Source organism: Macrobrachium rosenbergii, chromosome 55, assembly GCF_040412425.1.
Source record: "Macrobrachium rosenbergii isolate ZJJX-2024 chromosome 55, ASM4041242v1, whole genome shotgun sequence".
Lineage (NCBI taxonomy): Eukaryota > Metazoa > Arthropoda > Malacostraca > Decapoda > Palaemonidae > Macrobrachium > Macrobrachium rosenbergii.
The window spans coordinates 31,181,312-31,190,267 of NC_089795.1; the positions used below are offsets into that span (position 1 = coordinate 31,181,312).

General features: G+C 34.0%; 1 protein-coding gene across 10 annotated transcripts in view; it reads right to left on the reverse strand.

Annotated features, from left to right (window-relative positions):
• shaker (Potassium voltage-gated channel protein Shaker) overlaps positions 1–8,956 on the reverse strand; it is a 650,071-nt gene that overhangs the window by 158,691 nt on the left and 482,424 nt on the right. The gene's annotated exons all lie outside the window — the stretch shown is intronic.

Here is an 8,956-nt window from a genome sequence, read left to right on the forward strand (position 1 = left end):
AAATAAAATTAACTCCTTGTGGTCTTAGAAAAATTGTAGAAATTTGTTGGGAACATCTACAAATTTCTGGCACAATTATTTTTTCAAGTTGAACTTCTGGTAAAAAAAAGTGAAGGGTCCAGAAAAAACGAATTTGAAGCCTTGTTTGTACAAAACGCATCACAGACACACACACACACACAAACACATATATATATATATATGTGTGTGTGTGTAAGTGTGTGCATGGGTTGTGTGTGTGTATGCACGTATGTATGTATAATGTGTGTCATGATGTAACTGAAAAGAATAACTTACACTACTTCCCGCGTAAGCCTACCTCTCGGATATCATTAAAATATTAAAGATGACAGACGTTAAAGGCTACTCAGAAGACGTTCCGTAAAATAACTTAACAGAGGGACTGTTTCACAGTACATCACGGATATTGATAAGCCATTTACTGCAAGAACTGACGGCCCAAATCGACAGACATAAAACTTCTATTATAACTTTTTGTTCTTGTTATGATTTTATTTACTCTTTTACATCACTACAATTAACTCTTGGTTGTTGGTTAATCGAAGAGCTTCGTAATCGCCATCTATGTCTTCGTTGTGTTTACTGCTTTTCCTCACTTGGAGTCAATGACCTTTGGGTTTATGATACTGCGAAGCTTATAAACAATCACCACCTATCAAAATATTTCCTAAGTGATTGTCGTCATCGAAATTAGTGTTTGTGGAAAAGTCAGGCATTACGTTAACAGTGTCCAAAGCGATGACAAAGCCGTAAATAATTGTTATTACCTCCTTATACAGTACAGTTAAAACAAAGATGTCGAAACACAATCCCTCAAAGAGCAACACCTGGTGTCATTTTAAACATTCGGGTTCTGTATTAAAAATAAAATACTGGATTTGTTAACATGGATAAAGTCTACGGTCATATCAACCCTATTTCATTACTAACTACGAAAGACAAAGATCTGTATTTTTTGCGGAATATCAACTTTATATTTTAAAAGGCAAAAGTCCGAAAGTTCACAAGTAAAAAGTGATACCAATATTATGACTGCAATATAAAAAATCCCAAGGCCTCTGATAGCACTAAAAACACTGTAATGACGAAATGTATACAGAAATTAAGTCCAGTTCCCTAGAACTCGGCCATCAGTTTTTTTCAAATACGCACACATAAAGGCATGAACACATACACACACAGTAAGGTAAACTATTTTTAATCTAAATCTATATTTGAACTGAAATTAAGCGCAATGAAAGTGAGTTTATATAAAATTCTAGATTTTTCATCATAATATGGAAGTCCTGGAAATGCTGAAAAAACAGAAAAGCAAAAATAAATAAATAAATAAATAAAATAAAAATAAAAACAAGACGTGGTGACATAATGCAAACAATTGCATAAACATAAACTCACAAATGCAAACATACATAAATACATACTTTCTATTAACGGGTTTTGATAGGCGAGACAGAGCTGTCAAATAAATAGAAGAAAAACTGTACTCTGTAAACCGCACCTGATTCATGAATGAAGAACGGCCAGCGAGTGAGAGAATGTACGAAGGAATCCGAGGGAATGAGATTAACTTTCCAGACCCACAATTGGAGATACTGCGGGAGTCTGTCTACTCCAAGCGGTTAAGTAATAATTAAGTAAGACAAAAATGCTTCATTAAAGGGGGTAGCGACTTAAAGGACAGATTAATAAAATACAAAGGAGTCGGGGAAAATTGACGTTCAATATGGTCGCTTCAATGGATGAACAAACGAGAAGTTAAAGTGCTAATAAAATACACTGCAAAAATAAACATTTCTGCCGCTTTAAAGTTTGCAAAAAAGAAACCAAATGGAAGAGATAATATGCGGAACGAACAGGAACAATGAGGCAAAGACGAAATAAAGAAATGGAATAAAACGTGAGAATATATATGTTCTGTTAACGGCGGGCAAAGTTTGTTAATTAGCGTTGTATAAAAGGGAGGGGTATAACTGTCTGGTGAGACAATGAAACGGAAAAAGAATGAAAATAAAAGGCAAGTTAAATTTGGGCCGATAAAAATTCACCATAAAAGCAGAATGAATGACGTCAAGTTTTGAATCTCTTCGCTGCTTGATACAAAAGTGTATAACAGATAACACTGAAAATAAATAAATAAATAAATAGATAACTAAATAAATTAATTAATCAATCAACGGGATAGGGAAAATCTATCTGCAAAATAGCGAATGATCGACTGACAGAAATGCTTTAGACTAGCTGAGTACACAATTTTGTGCTCTAGTTCGCTTGCTGGCAAACTAGAGTACATAATTGTGCACTTTTTTCTTTTGTATCTGAAAAAAAAACAATGCTAAATTTGACATTAATTTGCATACGGGGAAGCTGAGAGTAGCTTTTCATGTAAAAGAGTTCCATAACGCGATGTGGAAGATATAAATGGAAAGTACAGGCGTCACTGAATGCAATTTAATATTCCATTCCACACATAATCGTGAGTTGAAAAAGAACCTGCCATTTAATTGTATCAGAATTTTATTCGTAAGACGAAAGTGTCTTCTTGTACCATCTTTGACGAACTTCAAATGAGTTCAAGTATATAAGAAAGTTTTCGATAATTACGTTAGGGCACTATGTACCAGAAAACTTCATTGACCAATAAAAGGCTGTTCATTGTTTTATACGGATACTTTATCTTTCAACGACAAAAGATAGCCAAGGTAAACTGAAACTTGCGCATAAAAAAAATAGATTCGAGGATGAAAGAAAATAACGGTGAAAATGAGAATGCTACTCTAGTAAAATGAACAAATTTACAGGTAAATGAATATTTAAATAGTTCAGTGAAAAAACAGAAATTAACAAATTATAATCTTAAATATTTTATCAGTGATTTAACAAACTACAAGAGGTATTCAATTCATCATCACTCAAAAGGATAACTCGAGAGAAAACGGAATAAATACTAACATTGTGGACTCTGAACCTAGAGAATCTTTTAGACACTTAGAAAAAATGTATGGAAAAACAGCCCTGGACGTGACGAAGGGATTATATTAAGCAAAGGCAATCAAAAGAGATCTTGAAAACCCCAAGAGGATCCGAACCACTTTAGTCGAAACGCAAAACAAGGAAAGGTTCAACAAAGAACTCACATTTTCGTAGACTAACGCACAATATCACATATTGAAAACACGAGGGTATGAGATCTTAGGACTGTTTCAACCTTAAAATATAATGTATTTATTCAAATATACTTTCACGTATGTATATACACACACACATATATCACTATACCTTTCACTCTTAGCAAAGATGGCTTCAAAGTGTATTAACATTCATGTTCCCGGCAGGTTTTTCGAGGAGGATGCTAGCATATGCCCTCCTTCAACCTGCTACAACCCACCAAAGCTGACTGATCACCAGGTACACAACTCACTGCTTTGGTCAAAGGGCTTTTTAAGAAAACTGGCTCACAGAAGTTTTCCCCCAGCAACAAGGCCAAGCAACAGGAGCAGTAAGTTCTCTGAACACAAATTATGGTAATCTTTATTAAATTCTAAACAACACAGGTAATACTCTGCAGCATTTTTTTGCTACTTTCATCTTGATAACAACCACCCTCATATTTGATTTAATGTTACATCTTCGGATAAAATCTCGTTGTTGTCACCTATACCTTCCCATTTCCTCCTACCATTTGTTCTACTACCTGCGGCTCACCGGGATGATCTGACAGCCGTCTTTCAGAATTTTCTAGTTTTATTATTGTTCTCCATTTCAACGCCCTAACGGTCTTACAATCGGTTGTACTAAGGTGCTGCCTGGGTGGTAGATGTACATTCCCATATCTGGATGATAGGCATTGTTTTATTATGCTTGCGCTTTAGTTATTTAATCCGGGGAAAGGATACACTGAAGCTATTTTGAAGATTGCTGTGGTAGAACTTTTGTTATCATCAAAGCTGTACAGAATTAATCCAAGATAAAATACATGTAGCACTCAGAATTAGTTTTCACGAGCAATCCATCACATTTTACGCCAAACATCTTTTCCATAAGGTCAATCATAAGGTACTACTCTCATCTTTATATCTAATAGAAATTCTTTTATTTTTGTTATCATCATACCCTAACTTCGACACCCATGTTGCAGCTGGGATATCACTCAGATTATAAAGGCCTTATCCAATCCCCAATCACTTCATCTTGTCATCCTGCAAAGTCTCGAGAGAGCAAGTGTTTCCAAATAAACAACTCCATACTGACAATGGTAGTCCCCTCTTATTTTTCAGTTAACTGTCAAAAAATGTGTTCAGTCAGACTTCAGATTTATCTGCCCCTTTGTTTTTACTTGACGACCGTCTTTATCGCCTACACATTAACGACATGGAATTTTCAAAAAACAAATTCAGGGGTCATTACTAAGAATTTTACTGCCAACACAAATCAAAGATTGCAACCGATTTCAGCCATATTTAGTAATTTTTTCCCCATCATCTTTTAAGTAAATTTCGTCACCGCTCATGGCAGTACAAAGATAGATCTCACGATGTATTTAAATTGTCATTTCTGGTGGGTGATAAGTAGCATGAGCTTCAACCATTCATGAGTAGTTTGGATGACATCAGCCGCGGATATTTACAATAACCTCGAAAAAAGGACTATTTCTGAAAAATAATTCAGTAATGCTGATAATTTCTTGTGGTATCCTTCAAGGATCACCAATCTGTCCAATCCTTCACCTCCTTTACATGACATGACCTGATTCTGACGATCGATTGTCCTATTCAACCGGATGCAGATGATCAATTAATTTAAAATCCGTCTTTTTTCCCTTTCCTCATCCGCGTGATTTTCCTTTTTGAATCACTATATGTGTTATATTCTATTTCTTCTCCGTAATACCAAAATTGGCACTATTGTTGAATAATACTGACTTGAAATTTGTAACAATTTTCAACAAATTGGTTTTAAAAATAAATAATAAAGGGTAAAATTCTATTAGTATCATTATAGTCCAAACTTTAGTTAGTAACAGAATTTGCACTGATAAGGAAATTCACTTGTGAAATTCAGTATATCCTATACTTAAGGGTATGATTCGCAGGTAAAATCGTAACTAGTACAACAGAAAAAGAACAAAATGATAAAATATCTTCGACAAAAAAAGTCTATTCACGGATATTACTCATTAGAATATAATACTCAGCGGCTTCAAATAAGAAGAAAGAGGTTATCTTTCACACAGGTATGGAAATATCTACTATTTAAAAGCCAAATAATCATCTTTTCATGAAACTGCCAAAATGATTCCTTACTTTTCGTAACCTCAACCGGTCTACTCGTCAATTAAAGCTGACTCAGACTTACCTGAAAAGGAAAAGAAAAAACATTTAGAGGACATTAGTCAATGAAACAATAGTATATATATATATATATATATATATATATATATATATATATATATATATATATATATATATATATAAATATATATATATATATATAAAAATTACATAAATGTGAAAAAATAAAATAAATTCATGTAAAGGGGGTTTCTTCAAGTTAAGCTTTTTAAGACGGCAACGCTCGCCTATTTGATGAGACGAACCTTTCGAGTGTTCTCTTACGAGAGATGCCAGTGATAGGTCACGTTAACTCTCGAATATAAAACGTAAATATCCTACTCCCGGGTCAATGACAGAATCGATAGACTTGTGTGAAGACTAAACAACGATTACTTTCCTTTGAACGAAATTCTGGACATTCATTCTCCTATAATGAAATAAAATATTGATTATTGCCCATTTATAAAATTGCAACACATTCAAAATTGGATGCAAAGATATTTTATAAAAAATACTCAAGTTTCAAATACAACAGATGGTAACTATATACCGGTGTATAGTAACAGATTTTGAAAAAGAAATTTAAAACTTGGATATATAATTACTGAGGTGTAAGCACAAGGAGGGAGTAATGAAAACTATATTTATAATTAAAAAACACTATACTTGCTCTCACTACCGATATAGGTGAATAAAGCTAACCATCTCTACATAACAACATCGCATTACCTTAACCACAGATCCATATGTCTTCAAAACAGGACCATATAGGTAAAGTAATGAAATTAACTCAAGGAAATGAGAGGAAAGAAATGGGAGAAAATTTTAGGAGGACTCTTTCACAGAAAAATAACGAAGTGATGTAAGGCACTCAAAGGAGAGAGAGAGAGAGAGAGAGAGAGAGAGACTAACCAATGACGACCCTGTGACTCCGAAGGAGTCGAGTGGAAGAAAAAATTCTTTATATGGATCCATTTTCTTCAATTCCCGCACTAATTAACTTGAAGCATAAATCAAAGATAATGTGCTTCTAAATCTGCGAAAATAGACACTGAGTTAGAAATCAACAATAAAAACCGACTTCCCTACAACAATGTGCCAAGCTTGTACAGAGAATATATACCTTTCATAACTGTTATACAACACAATCACTGTGATATGTAAGATGTAGTAACTAAATGAATCAATTCTGAATACTGTAGGCAAACATTCTTTTATTTGCAGATATACGTATTTATGTGTGAAGGTATGAACATAATGCGCACTGTATACGCAAAAAAAAAATATTACGATACTAAATTATGAATAGCACAATATAAAAGTGCAAACTAATGTACCGGTTATTTAATGCATGCATATATATATATTATATTACAAATATATATACATATATAAATAATATATATATGTATATATATATGTATGTGTGTGTGTGTGTATGTGAGCGTGTGTGAAAGTTCATATAAATTTCTCATATATAGCAATTCTACTCACCATGGTCTCTTTTTACAGAAAACGACAGGATATTTTAACATAAAATAATCTCTTCAGTACTGCTTAATATATATATATATATATATATATATATATATATATATATATATATATATATATATATATATATATATATATATATATATATATATATATATATATATATATACACACACACACATATATATATATAAAAAGTGTCATTTGCTGAAGAATTTTGTAAAAGAAAAGATCATAATTCTTGGCTTAATGTAAAGAAACAAATTTCTCAAAGAACATAACGAATATCTGAAATTGTCATGAAAAGCACATGTACGGGATACACCTGAAACCTACGCTTCATAAACAGGCAACAGTTGACAACTGCCATTATACACAGATTTTGTCGACTAGTTCCTTGTCGGCAAGAGCTGATAAACTAGACGTCATTGAATCGGGGAGGATAGTATCAAAGTTTCCCTAACGCGGAGAGATTTCGAATCAGATATGAACTGAGTAAGTTTCTGTGAGAAAGGAAGGAAAACCTTTTATAACTTTCAATATCTGTGAGTGATTGAGCACTCAACACGACTTATTTATAACGTATTTCATTCTTATTTTTTTTTATTAATAACAACAGCGAAAAAGGATACGAGTTCGAAAATACAGACACTTCACTGTATGCACGTGAGCAGCTTCAAGGTCTCCAGTTGCCCAGAGATAAGCATAAAGAGTACATATTATGGAAAACAATGACAGAAATATCCAGGAAAACGACAACGATGGACTAGTCACTGCGCTCACACGCAGAGAGAGAGAGAGAGAGAGAGAGAGAGAGAGAGAGAGAGAGAGAGAGAGAGAGAGAGAGAGAGAGAGAGAGAGTCAAAACACTCTCACACACATACTCAATCAACGGTGCCTTTGAATAATTCCCACACCTTTTATTACCTGTACAAATGTCATGAAACCGTTTGGGAAAACTTCTCTTAACATCGAAGAGGAAGACCAAAAGAACAAAAGAGCCTTTATAATTCCCGTTTTGTTCCAAATACCGCTTGTAAAACTTTTGAAGCCTTACTTCCTGCTTCATTATTAAGGATGAAGCCAAGACGGGAAATGGGACAGTTATACAGTATACTATACGGGATATTGGATCATTACAAATGTAATCAAGCAGCTATATTTCAGCATGATTCAGTATTTTAATTAGGATAAGAAAACTTTTTAATCTCTCTTTATCCGATTACCTGTTTTTTCACCAAGCAAAATTGACGAAATCAGATGTAACCTCCCATGTGGTAGGAAAATTTCAGCCTTTCACGTGCACTTACAATACTAATCTGCACCATTAAATTCAGCTAAAATGTTTACTGTACAAATGATATAATGCTTTCGAAAATACATGGTCAACCAAGCACGTATGACGTAGAGAGAGAGAGAGAGAGAGAGAGAGAGAGAGAGAGAGAGAGAGAGAGAGAGAGAGAGAGAGAGAGAGCGTATATGGAATATACTCTACCATGACTGATAAAGGACATTCATCCCTGTTCCGAGAACCTTAAAGAGAGATATGCTTTACTCTTTCCACATTATACGTCCTCGCATCTTGTACATACATCCCGCGAAAAACAAGTCGGTTTAATAAGAGCATGACCTCCTTGGTAACGGATATGCCTTAGCCTTTTAACTCAACTCCAGTCTCACCGGAGGTATAATAACCCTTTCCTAGGTTTTTAGTTAAGCTGAAGCACACAATGATTTCCTAAAGACCACTTACATTAGTAAGTGTTTTTCCAAGTCCTCATTCACGTCCATCATTGGTACTTTCTGGTTTTAAAACAATTGTACTCAGCAAAGCAATTAGTCACAGCATTTAATGCATGGAATTTCGTTCGAATAAAATCGATGGGGAATTCAAAATTTCTCTGCAAGTGGGGAAACAGATACCTTCACCTTTAAAGATGGAAGTGGTAAAAGTGAAACACGGAGTGCTAGTTAAAAGTAAATTAGAAAACCCTTGAAACTTTTGCGAGTAGTACCATCGGTAATATGTGCATTAATGCGGAACAAGCTATATTTGGCCACTGAGTAAGATGGACAACTCAATTACGGAAGTTCAAAAAGAAACATCA